The sequence below is a fragment of the Lemur catta genome, chromosome 1, assembly GCF_020740605.2.
Source record: "Lemur catta isolate mLemCat1 chromosome 1, mLemCat1.pri, whole genome shotgun sequence".
Taxonomy (NCBI): Eukaryota; Metazoa; Chordata; class Mammalia; order Primates; family Lemuridae; genus Lemur; species Lemur catta.
This window is the reverse complement of record NC_059128.1, coordinates 70,628,766-70,642,050: the sequence shown is the minus strand read 5'-3', so window position 1 is coordinate 70,642,050 and position 13,285 is coordinate 70,628,766. Positions and strand designations below refer to the sequence as shown.

The 13,285-nt window shown below is 36.2% G+C and overlaps 1 long non-coding RNA gene across 4 annotated transcripts in view; it reads left to right on the top strand.

Annotated features, from left to right (window-relative positions):
- Window positions 1–13,285, top strand: part of LOC123621852 — a 63,592-nt gene that overhangs the window by 20,088 nt on the left and 30,219 nt on the right. For all 4 annotated transcript variants that reach the window (XR_006729286.1, XR_006729288.1, XR_006729287.1 and 1 more), the window contains exons 2-3: window positions 1,432–2,025; window positions 5,058–5,163. This is a non-coding gene — a long non-coding RNA (uncharacterized LOC123621852). The remainder of the gene's footprint in view (window positions 1–1,431; window positions 2,026–5,057; window positions 5,164–13,285) is intronic.

Below are 13,285 nucleotides of genomic sequence, written 5' to 3'. Positions count from 1 at the left end.
TTAACAGAGCAATTAACTTTTTCATAGTTTGTGCTTTGGCTCTCTTCTTTTGAGCTAGCTTCTAAACAATCTTATAAGCATGTCTGGGTATACTTAATTAAAACTCCCTTATAATAGAGAGTATTTGGCTGATGCAATTCAAGTCTTGCAAACCTAAGAGTAGCCTGAACAGACAACTCCACCCTGCTAGCTCATCATTGTCAGAAAGAAGGGCTACGTGTCAAACATTCTTAAAACCGAAGTTAGTATATTTGTTAGGTGGCTGAATATTTTAATTGGTTTTAAAATAACAAGTCAGCCAGCAAGTTACCTTATTTAGTTGGACTGGTATAAATGTCATAAGTTATCTTCACAAAAATTCAGGTAGTAGAACTATCAAAGATAGATATTTCATGAGTACTTAATTATTAAGATTGTGTTTTGGCTTAAGGTGGGTATCTGGTTATGTCTCCTTTAAAATTTTTTTCAAGCTAAAATCGTATTAACTATGCTGTAAGAAATAAGATGTCAGGACCTTTATTACCCATCTGTTCATCTGATTAAATGACTTCAGAAATTATTATTTTGTTAAATCCTGGCCTTTCCAGTAGGTACAATTTCAGCTCACTCAGGGGGGTGGGTTGGCCTTCCCTCCTCATTTGGTTCTTTCACTTCCACGCAAAGATGTAAAACAGCTCCAGTGTCTGCCAAGATTCACGATGTATACTCAGCTGGCCTTATTCCTAACTCCATCACATTCTCTCATCTTTTCTCTTCTTTTGCCCTTAATTTTACTCATTCTATGTATGATTTTTGTGTGCTATTTAAAATCTTTTATGTAACAGATATTCAATAAACTAGTAGGCAGACAGAGAGTCAAATTTGTGCTGCTTAAGAATGGACCTGAACCCTACTGTGTAATACTCTTTAGTGTTTCTTAAGCTTATGGTGGTCTTTCCAGCTACACCTGTATACATTTTCCACCACACCCATCACACACCAGCATAGCGAAGCAGTCACAACTCCCTAAGAAACTCCCTCAAGTTCTTCAAGACAAATATCTTAACCATTTGGGACTCAGTTTTTTATCAGTCCTTTAGAGTGGTCATAATGATTAAATGTATTCATTGACGAAAAGCTCCTAACATGGCACCTGGCAGATAGCAAGTACACAGTAAATATCAGTTGTTATTGTGGTGGTTGTGGTAATGGTGGTCATATTTTTCACAAATCCATGGCTTTGCACATATATTTTCTTCTTCCTAAAATAGTGCCTGGTCCACCTAGCAAATTTGTATTTATTTTTCTCACTGAGGCCCTTCCTGACCCCTATAGGGAAAATAAGTCTTTCTTCTCAGTACTTTAAAACATTTTATAGACCTTTATCATTGTACTTAATACATTGTATTCTAATGATGTCTGATGTCTTCATGTGTTTATTTTCCCTACTAGATTGTGAAAGTTGGGGGACATGTTCTTAAGGATATCTCTGACACAGCACAGAAGAGATCATCAATAAATGTTAAAGAAGGAAGAGAAGGAAGAAGGGAAGGGAAGGAAGAAGGGAAGGGAAGGAAAGAAGGAAAAAAAGGAAGGAAGGAGCAAGCAAACGAATGAATCCAATCTTCTGGCAGCTTTCCTGTCCTCCATCATTCCTGGAAGATGCCCAACAGTGATGCATTGATCTCATTTACAAATTCTGTCAGTGCGCTGAGTAACAGTTCCCAAGTTTATCACTCAGGGCATAAATTACTGTGGTTCTGCAAGATATTAATTCATTCACAGTGACTAATTTGCCTCCTATTTGATGATAATGCCAACTATTGACTAAGGCAAAATTACTCAGCTTGCCAACCAAAAAAACAAAATCACTTATTCAGAAAATGGCTCATCTAGGAAAGAAGCAGCTGCTTTTGAAATTGACACAGATGAGCTAAAATTTGATTCTCTAGAAAAAGATTAATTTTGATGATTCATTTGGCTCAGTGGTCAGGTTTTGGTGAAGACAAGGAAAGTGGAAATGAAGGATAAGGGAACACAGAATAGGTAAGCACATTGATTTTCGTTATCCCTTGCTTTCTGTTTGATGATTTTCCCTGTCTAGATTTTCTAAGTTATAGATGGAGGTTTCTTATTGATCTAGCCTGTTATTTTGGAGAAAGAAATTCAGTCAGAAAAATAAAATTAATTGTAAACTGGAAACATTTTCTCATAAAGAGCAACAATTTTTCTCCCTTGTCACAACAAAGATCCTCTTTACAAACATCCTGTTTTTGAGATATTGTACACTGGCAATAGAAGTCACAAGGGTGAGTAAAATTTTCCTACTTTTGTGAACCAGTATTTCAAGCTCTGAAAATGCTACAATGTATGATATTTATCACATACCTTGTTAGACAATCTTAATAGTAACAGGGGTTGCCAAATTTTTTTCTGTAATGAAAAGATAAGTGATAACTAACATGTAGATAAGGTTGCTATTCACCCATCCTCCTCCCCAGTTCTCTTGCCACCAGAGGAGGGAATGATCAGATGTAGATCAAAAAGTGTGTTCTCTTTCAACCCAGGTTCTTTTTTTGTTTGTGAGATCCAACCATAGGTGATTAATTGCTACTTTTCCAACCAAAAAGACTTCTCTACAATTAACCCTACTCTACTGTTATTCTCTTCATAAAGTCAAATAAACACTTATGTTTTCTATTTGTATTTTGTGTGACATTTTTTTCTAGCTCTTTTGGACTCCTTTATCACTATTCTTGTGCCTTTTGATTCACTTTTTCTCATATGCAATGCCCTCCTCATTCTCACTGCCACAATCCTACCACAGGTATGCAATTCCTTACCTCCTTCCAGCTCATCATACACACTAATGCCATAGTATGAAAAGAATTCAAATTTTTTTATTTCTTTTTTGTTTTCTTTCTTTCTTTTTTTTTTTAAGACAGAGTCTCTCTCTCTGTTGCCCCAGGTAGAGTACAGTGGCATCATCATAGCTCACTGTAACCTTAAACTCCTAGGCTCCAAGTGCTCATTAATCCATGAGTGGATTAATAAAATGTGGTATATGTATAGCATGGAGTTCTACTCAGCCACAAAAAACAATGGTGATCTAGGACCTCTTATATTATCCTGGATAGAGCTGGAGCCCATTCTACTAAGTGAAGTATCACAAGAATGGAAAAACAAGGACCACATGTACTCACCATCAAATTGATATTACTTGATAAACACTTATGTGCACAAATAGTAGTAACATTCATTGGGTGTCAGGCAGGTGGGAGGGGGAGGAGGGGATGGGTATGTTCATACTTAATGGGTGCAGTGCGTACCGTCTAGGGGATGGACACACTTGAAGCTCTAACTCGAGTGGGGCAAAGGCAATATATATAACCTAAACATTTGTGCCCCCATAATATGCTGAAATAAAAAACAAATACCTCCTAGGCTCAAGCTATCCTCCTACCTCAGCCTCCTGAGTAGCTGGGACTATAGGCGCATGCCATGATGCTAATTTTTCTATTTTTAGTAGAGAATGGGTCTCACTCTTGCTCAGGCTGGTCTCAAACTCCTGAGCTCAAGTGATCCTCCTGCCTCGGCCTCCTCGAGTGCTAGGATTACAGGCATGAGCCACTGTGCCCAGCCCAAATTTCTTAATTGCATTGTAAGCCTTTTACTGTATGGCCACAGTGGCCATCCACATCACCTACCATTTGGACTTTTAATTACCTCCCCCTCACCCAAATCTGCTCCTTCTTTAGTCTTCCCTAGATCAGTAGAGGATATGACTGGCCAGTTACTTAAATAAAAAATTTATGAATTACCTCTGAATCCTCTCTTTCACCCTGCACATCCATTCCATCACCAAGTCCCTTGACACTTCTATATTATCTGCCCAGTCTGTCCATTTCTGGCCACTTGTACTGCTACCCATCAAAGCCACCATTACCATTCAACTGGGCAACTACAATAGCTCCCATTTGATCTTTTCTTGTCTCTCTACAGTATAGTTTCCACATAGAAGCCAAAGAAAGCTTTGTTAAAAACATAAATCAGATCACATCATTCCCCTGGTTAAAACCCTCTAGTGGCATTTTGTTCTTAGAATAAAGTCCATACTCCTGCTCTTGTGTCATCTGACCAACGTGGACTTCTTTGATTCTAGCTTTTACTGCTCCAACATCTCTCACTGTGCACCAGCTACACTGGCTTTCTTTGTATTCCTCTTACACACACTTTCACCTGAAAGCCTTAGCACTAGTTGTTCCTTCTGCCTATAATGTTCTTCCCGCTGAACTTTGAATGACCACTATCACTGTTATTCAGCTCCCAGCCTAAACGTCCCTGTGTTCCCTATGAATATAAAGTAGGTGAAAGGTCACTGTCACCACACCCTGCATAGCATGTATCTGATATTTCTGCTTAGTTTTTTGTTTTTTTTTTTTATGATTGTTTTCTGTCTTGTTCACTACTGAATTCACCTATATCTAAAACAGTGTTTGGCTCTCAATAAATATGAATGAGTGAATCTTGCTTTCTGACCTCTATGTCCTATCCACAACAACAGACAGTATTCTGAAGGAGAATAATAAGAACAAAGACCAGAGGTAGATGGACTTGGCATGGAATCAGAAAGGCTAAGGAACACTAAGAGAAAATGACCTGACTAGAGGGAAGCATCCTTGTTAATTGGTATTATAGTACAAGACACAAGAATAAGATCTTCAACATGAGACTGAGGAAGTTTGGATCAAATTTGATAAGTTATAGGAACCCCTTCTTAAACCTGGGGAAACATACACTAGGAAGTCTATGAGGTCAGGAAAGTTTGTTTTGGTCATTACCTTGAACCCCATACCTAGAGCAGTACTGAAACACAGTGGGTGCTCAATTAATAGAGGAGGGTATGAATGAATGTATGAATGACTGTGATATTATCTCTAGGATGCATTGTTTGGAAGTAGTTTATAAGACCAATAGAGATAAGAAGACTGTAGAATAGACTTTTTCAAAACACAGACCATGGATTATATAATATTTAAGTGATTTACTAAAATTCAGTTTCCTGTGCCTTTCCTAAGACCTATCTACTGAATCACCTAAGACTGGGACCAAGAATCTGAACATAATGAGTTTCCTATGTCCCTCTGTGCACGCTACAGTTTGAGAATGGCTGCCCTGGAAGAGGTAAGATGATGATAGTCCTAAAGTGGGATCTGTACCTGAGGGGCTTAGAGAACTTGCCAGAATTTTATGAAGTAGAGAAAAGAGTCAAGATGACCAATTTCCAACCTGGCAGGCAGAGACAATGATGATGGTAAAACTTAGGAAATTTGTGCATTAGTATGAAAAGGACTTCTCATTTGAAAAACTCATGGGGTAACAGATTTTCACCTTTTGGAAGACAATGCAAAGCTGTATGTAAAGGTGAAATGTGAGACTAAGCTTAGAAAATCATATGCTTCCAAAACCATGTAAGATCCTGTGCTGTAATAAATATGAAAGGTATTGCCACTGCATTCCATAGCATGAAGGTGCTAAAGACAAATTAGTCTCATTTCTTATTGTCAAAATCTATATTAAAGACATGTTACTCCTGTTTATTTTGTAGTGAAAGCATTGCATATGTCTCAGTAAATAGTTCTTTGTGCAATAAATCCTTGAAATTGGCTTCCTCCTAGCCATGAAACAGATAAAAATGCTAGAAAGCAAGAAAGGAGTGCCAGAGATCTAATTTGAGGAAAGAGCTGAATGCAAATGTCTTTGGTAAACATTTTAGAAAGTTATTCAGTTTTCCATAGTTCAGATTTTATTTATAATTCTTAGGCTTTAGAATATAGAATCTATACTTAGAATCAGATTTTTTTTTTAATGTTAAGATGGGCTGAGGCCAGTAAATGCTACTCATGAGAAGAAATCTTTAAACATGGCACTACTTTTGGCACATATTAGCCTCTGTGCTTTTGTGTTATGGAAAGCCTCACATTTAGAATACCTAGAGAGTTGAATACCCAAAAGTGAATGATCTCTTCCCACCATGATGAATAGATATTTAATATATACTTATAAAATGTTCATCAGAAAACCCCAAATTCTTCTTGTTAGTTTTCAATTAATCCCTGTCATATGAGAAAAGAAATGAAAGAAGAGACACCAGCTGGTAGAAGCAAGTATTAGAACATGCCTACAGCTACACTCATGAGACTCCTTGCTTCACTACAACCATTGTGGAGGCTCTGATTTTTTGAGTCTGATGCAAAGTTAAAGGCAATTTATTAAGCGATTTTATGTGAATTGTTCTGCAGACAGGGTCTTTCTGTTTTCTCTCCAAGTGGAACAAGAAGTAATGTTGACCCCCATTTTTAAAAAGAGCAAAAATAAATAAATAAAACTACTGCTTGGAAATCTATGCCACAAAATTTGGGTCACACGTTAGTTAGGTATGGCAGACAATAACCAATTAGTTCACTGTTCCTATCAAAGAAGAATTTGAGAAAAGATCTGAATGCAAATATCTCTGGTAAACATTTCGGAAAGTTGTTCAGTTTTCTATAGTTCAGATATTATTTGTATTAATAATTCTTAGGCTTTAGAATATAGAATCCTATGTCTTGCCAAAAAAAAAATCCAAAAGCTAAGTAAAGCAGCATGGTTCACAGCAACAATTTCTTCACCATTACCCCTGCCCCTCCCTCCAAAAAAAATGTCTGGTGAAATCAGCACATCAGTGACAACAACATATTTCAACATAAAAGAGGACCAGAATTTGCTTCATAGATGACCATTACCTAGGGCATCTTCCTTGCGGGAATTCTAGGTCAAGAAACTGACACCTGATGAGGGAAACAGTTTGAAATCTCTAAAGCATGCTAATAATTACTACTGAACATATCCCAATTCAAATATTAGAAGAAGAATCTTGAGGTTATTTATGCATTCAGTCAGTAATGTACCTGTGTACAACTTTGTATCTGTGTGATACAATCATGTTCAGTGCCAGTGCCAGCTATTGGAACCATGCTAAACTTGATCCAGCAAAGATCCTCAGATTTTCCCAGGCCTCAGAGCACTAATTAGCACAAAACCAGTGGCTTCTTTTTCTTGGTCCCTTCAGTGCCCAAGCTGCTTAGGGGATGTCCAGTGCAGAGGCAGAGGAAGGGGAAATAAGTGGTCCCTACCAAAGGCCCAGAGCGTTGGACGTAAATGTCAAGTCAAATACTCCAAAAGAGAAAGAGCTTTTCTGTGTCCTTGGCTTATGTGAAATGGCTAAATTTAAAATTATGAAGCCCCTCTTCCTTCATCTTCATACTGTAATACTTCTATCATTTTTATCGCTTTCTTTCACAGGGATAAAGATCTAGTCATACACACTAGAAGGAAAAAGCATTTTCTTTCTAAAAAGAGATATAGTTTTGTGGTTTTCTACATGTCAAGGACAACTGAACTCAGAAGCATAAATTAGATTTATTTAGAGTCTGAATTTATAGAAGACTAAATTGTGATATTTTATTTCAATCAAGTATGGTCTTAAAATCATGCTACCTTGTCCTAAAGGAATATTTTTATTTTTATAAATACAAGATTTATAGACTTTTTGTAAGTGGTAGATTATATTAATTTTCAGGCATATTTTAATCATTTAGAAAAGTGCTAATAACCAATTACATTTAATGAATTTTTTTAAAAGAAAACTTCAAAACTCAACTCTCTTTAAATCTATTGTGTTATTATTTACCTTTATTCTTCAGGGTGATTGTGCTATGATTACCTGGAAATAAATAGCCCCTAACTAACTTTGCTACATGTCTAGTCTTCCTTTCAACAATAGCTAATCAAATATGTTTAAAAAGCAAAAATCAAATTCATTCTTTATAGTCAACCATCACAAAATGCTTTTTTGGCAGAAGGTTATAATGCTTTTTATAAGGCATTAAAAAATATAGTACCAGAGACATAAATATGAGAGAAACAAGCCACTTTCAGTAATTTAGTTTAAAAACAATTAACCTTGGGTCATTTCTTACAGTTAATCTTCTATGTCAGGAAAATTGAGAGTAATTTAGAGAAGTGTAATACATTTTACTAAATATTTCAAATCCAGGACCTTCATCTATTAGTATAAGTAGATAAAGAAAGAATTCTTTAATTACAGTTGAGGCACTCCCAAGCTATGAACACCCATCTTGCAAACATCAAAAATTTGTGAGTAAAAGGATACACATTCTCGTCACCCAGCTGCAAAAACCTAAATTGGTGCCAGTTATGGAAAGTTCCTGTCATCTCTTCTCTATCACTGTCATTCTGTATCTTCAAGAAGATCATGCACAAGCCAGTCACTGAAAGTTAACAGGCATCTCTAATGGAGATCCCTTCTCCATTATTAGATCTCTTCCCAGTGTATTTATTAAAAATTAAAGAAACGTTAAAACAAGATTATAAAATTTCTAGCATTTTTTAAAAGTTCAGTCTTAGTAGTGAACCTCAGTGGCAGTGCGGATAGCCTCTTTAGGAGACAGCATCAAGAATCTAAATCTGAGGCTCTTCTTGAAGATGAGTACAGACCAAATGGCACTCCTGGCTCTCTCTATAATTAGCCCTGCTATTTACTCCCAGCTTTCACTCCCTTGCAGTGTTCTAACAGGTTTCTCTGCTACCAGTATTTCACACCTACACTCCGTCCTCCATAATGCTGCTAGAGTTATCTTTCTAAAATTCCCATTTGGTTATGTTATTCCTCTGATTAACACCCCCTCCCCAGGTTTCCAGGGGTCTGTAGGCTAATCCATAATAGCTTTTTTTCTGTGGAGAAATGTATTTTAAATTGCAATCTGCCTTAAAATCCTTTTGGAACTTTGGGAACAGATTGTAGGTTGTAGATTCTCCACTGAGATTACGAAACCTATTATGTACTAATTTAAGTTATTCATTCAGTCTTCATGTGGAGACGACAGAGCCTTTCTTGTTCCAGCCCTGGCTGGCCCCTCCGTTCTCATTCCAGTGCATTTCTCCTCCCACTCAGCCTCTGCACTGTGTACACCTTCCTCCACTCACCCTGTTCCCTGAGCCTGCTTTGCTTACTCTCATCTGCCTGCCGAGTACCTGCTCCTCTTGCAAGATTCACCACGAGCCTTCGCTAACTCTCTCAGGAGGCTCTGGCCACCTTCTTTTTGGCCCCACTGTACCCAAGTTACCCCTTTCATAGTCTTTATAACACTGTTGTGCTTGGTTGTTTATGAATGTAACTCCCCTCACTATGCTTGAAGTTTCTTAAGAGGAGGAACTGTGTTTTTATCCACTTTTGTATCGAGCCTCAGTGTCTGGAGCACAGAGAGTACTAGATTAACATGTTTTACAATGTTGTCATCTTTGTCGTGGTTCCTTTTACTTGATTTTTCTTTGCTTGTTTTCTTTCTCCTTACCATTGCACTTCTGAATTTTAAAAATCACTTTAATCTTGACTGATGAAAATAGTGTTTTCAAAGACTTTTATCATGAATAAGTAGAATTATGTTTTGAAGGGAAATTCTACATAATTTTTAAAAAGCCATCAGCTTCCAAAATTCTTTGAGAATATAAACCTTTCCATGACAATCTCTTCATCTTCTTATACTTAAATCTACTTCTCTTCAAGCACAGAGAGACAAGAAAATTTTGACTTTTTATTCAGTTTTATGATTTCTCTCTTTTGGTTTTATTGCTGCAGTATTTTTTTTTCCTGCTACTTGTTCATTTCAAATATGTAATGTTTCTGCTACGTTGTAGATTAAATGACTTTCATGGGCTGGCCTGCCAACCTCAGCACCATCCATAATAGCTGTTTCTGTGGAGAAATGTATTTTAAGTTACAATCTGGCTTAAAATCCTTGTGGAACTTTTTGGAACATTTGTAGGTTGTACATTCTCCACTGAGATTAGGAAACCTGTTATGTACTAATTTAAGTTATTCATTCAGCTAGCATTTATTGCGTAACAACATTTCTCAGGATCAACTTCAGGCTCTGAGGGTGGGGAGTGAGATAAATTAGGTCCCTACCTTCAAGAGGTTCATATTGTAATCTACAAGTAAATTTTGCTAAAAATTGACAGGTTTCTCTTTCTGTCTCTCTAGGATTGCCCTTTGTGAAAACGGATAAATTCTATTTATGATCTTAATTACATAGAAAATAGTTATGATGACAATAACAAATTAACTTGATCCTTCTGAGAAACATTTGTTCGTTTTCTTAAATACTCATTTGAGATCTATTTTTCCAATAATTTCCTTTTTAATGAGCTTCCCTCCATCTCAAAGAGGTTTATAATAGTTTGTTACTTCATAACATCTACACTTATCCTTGAATACCCCCCGGAAGGATTTCTCAAACAATATGCTTATTTTTTTAGCCCTTTTCCCCTCTAATCTAGACGAGAGAAGATCATCCACTATTTGAGGTCTCATTTATTGTCTTCCACCAAGAAAAAAAAAAGATAATGGATCTGGAGATATAAGGTCTTTAACAATGTACAGTCCTAAGCATTTAATATGTGAATTAGTGGTCTTAAATGGTTATCCTTTAATCAGATGAGAATTATTCTTGGCAACTAACAGATGTATCTGTAAAATGGAATTTGTCCATTAATGATAAAAAGGTTTCTAAAGATCTTTTAACATGAGATAAATAAAGCAGTAGATCAACAGAAGATAGGTATATTTTATAATAATCACTCTGAGAGAGCTATGTCAAGTAATAATTATCCACTCAGGGATGATGGGGGAATTTCTAATGGCTATAGCTATCAGAATCACTTACCATGTCACAAGACAAACCTGATATTTCCCCAAGCTTAAAATGGAAACATTCTTTAATGGGAAAATAATGCCTTAATTCATTCTCTTAAAATTTTTAAATTAAATTAATGAAATGCAATGTTTTCATCTCTACAGTTTTACTCATTGTTTTCCTAAGGTTAATTTTTAAAAATCTATTTTTCATGCAGAAAAATCTGACAAAACAGTAGATTCCTTTTTTGTTTCCATGGAAGGCTCCAAGACATATCTTACCTTTTCTGATAAAGTTATTTCTTTAATGCCATCATTTCAACTTTTGGTGTTTTCTACCCTAAATCTCCAGTTTAAATCAGTTTATATTTTGTGGCTTGTCTGATTGTGGAACCTCCTCCTAAGAAACTGGTCATAGCACCCAGAAAGAAACCAGTTTTTTGGTGCCAGTCCAAGAGGAACAAATAGGTCCTCTCCTACTATTTGGAGTTGAATAAAGGGGAGAGAAATGCCATCTTGCTTGTCAGTTTTTTCATTTCTTCATTTGTTCATTCAACTAGTATTTACTGAGCATCTACTCTAGATAGACACTAGCTCAGGGAGATGAAGTAAAGCTGGGCGATGTGGACACACAAAGAAAATTGCTGTGCAATGCAGGAAGAAACACTAGGCCTTTATATGTGGTGCTCTAGGAACACAGGGAATATCACTGAGCCCTTACGACACTGTGGTAATTTCAATTATATAGTGTTGGCCCACTGAGTAGATTCTACTCTTCCCAAGTTTTCATGGCTTCTCTTAAGAAAGAATTTCTTAATTATACAAGTCTGTCAAAAGATAAAGCCGACTTCAGAAACTGCCATGGAAAGCGTCTAAAAAGAACCCCTCATATCATTTTTGTAAACCTCTACCTGATTTCCTACCGTTATCCTATCAGTATTTTTACTGAAAAACATAGATTCTCAGCAATCATACCTAAAATATTAGTGATTTTTACTATTGTCAGGTCACTTCTGTCATAAGAAACCCACAAAATTTCAAGCATGCATGTAATGCTTAAGACATACATTAAATGAACCTAGGCCCATTAGAATCTTAGGCAGCTCAACTAGACTTCTTTGGAACCAGGTTTCTCAGTATGGGTACCATAGAACCTGAAAATATTAATCATAAGAAGAGTTAACAATCCACCTCATGGGTCAATCAGAAATCTGAACTCAAAATCTTGCCGTGTGCACTGTACTTCCTCCTTTCACCTTTTAATTTCTGGTCAGGAAGACCTCCTAACTTGCATCTTAGTAATGTAGCTCTTCCTTGCATGTCCAGCAATAGACTCAGCTTCAGTATTTCTCAGTTCTGATGATCTTTGTGTGTGGATTCTGACATGCCAAAGGCTCATAATATGTATTTTTAATTTAAACTTATATAATATTTATTATGTGTCAGACACTATTCTTAGAATTTCGTAAACATGAATCCATATAAGTAGTGATTTGTGCTTTTTCTGAAGCAAGTGTTAGAATGCCAGATACTTTCAAGAGGCATCATTTAACCAATGAATGAACCTAGCTGACTGCCCAGCATTCATCTCACCCTCTAGCACTTTCATCTTTGTTTTTTACTTGTTTTCAATAGTAACGGTCGTGAAGATTTAAGAAAAAAAAAAAAAAAGACCCAAAAAAGAAAGCCAACCGCTACAGCTGTTGATAGAAGTAAAGAGAAAGCAAAGTAATTTGGGGAAGTAATATTTTCTAGCCAGAAAATGTAAGTTTTCAATAGATTAAATAGTGGCACATTGAAATTGACAGTGGATCAGATGTGTACCATGAAAGAATTCGCAGAACTTTCTTTGCACAGCAAGAGAAAACCATTTTAGGGAGAAATTTCATGTCCCAACCCATGCCCTAACTGCACTCCATGGGGAAGAAAAGTCAGTGAACATTGAATTTATTTTTTTGGCATTAGGAGGATATGTACAAAAAAGAACCATCAATGGAAAAGTAACTGGGGAGAAAGCCAGAAGTCAGAGTAAAGTCAGAACAAACATTCTCATACATATAAAATTGGAAATTTACAAAGATCTCCAAATCTATCTTTGTAAATAGCAGAGTTCTGCTACACTGTTTAAGATGCTTGAATATTACATAATTTTTGTTATTCAATGTGGACTTTTAAATTATTTTTATTGTGGTAAAACATAATAAAATTTACTATTTTAGCCATTTTTAAATGCACAGTTCAGTGACATTAAGTGCACTCACGTTGTTGGGCAGCCATGGCTTCTATCCATCTCCAGAACTTCTGTATCATCCCAAACTGCAACTCTGTATCCATTAAACAATAACTCCACATTGCCTCCTTCCCCCAGACTCGGATAACCACTATTCTACTTTCTGTCTTTATGAATTTGACAATTCTATATACCTCATGTAAATATTATAGGGTCATACAATATTTGTCATTTTGTGTGTGGCTTATTTAATTTAGCATAATGTCTTCCAAATTATTATAGCATGTGTCAGAGCATCATTCCTTTTTCAGGCTGAATAA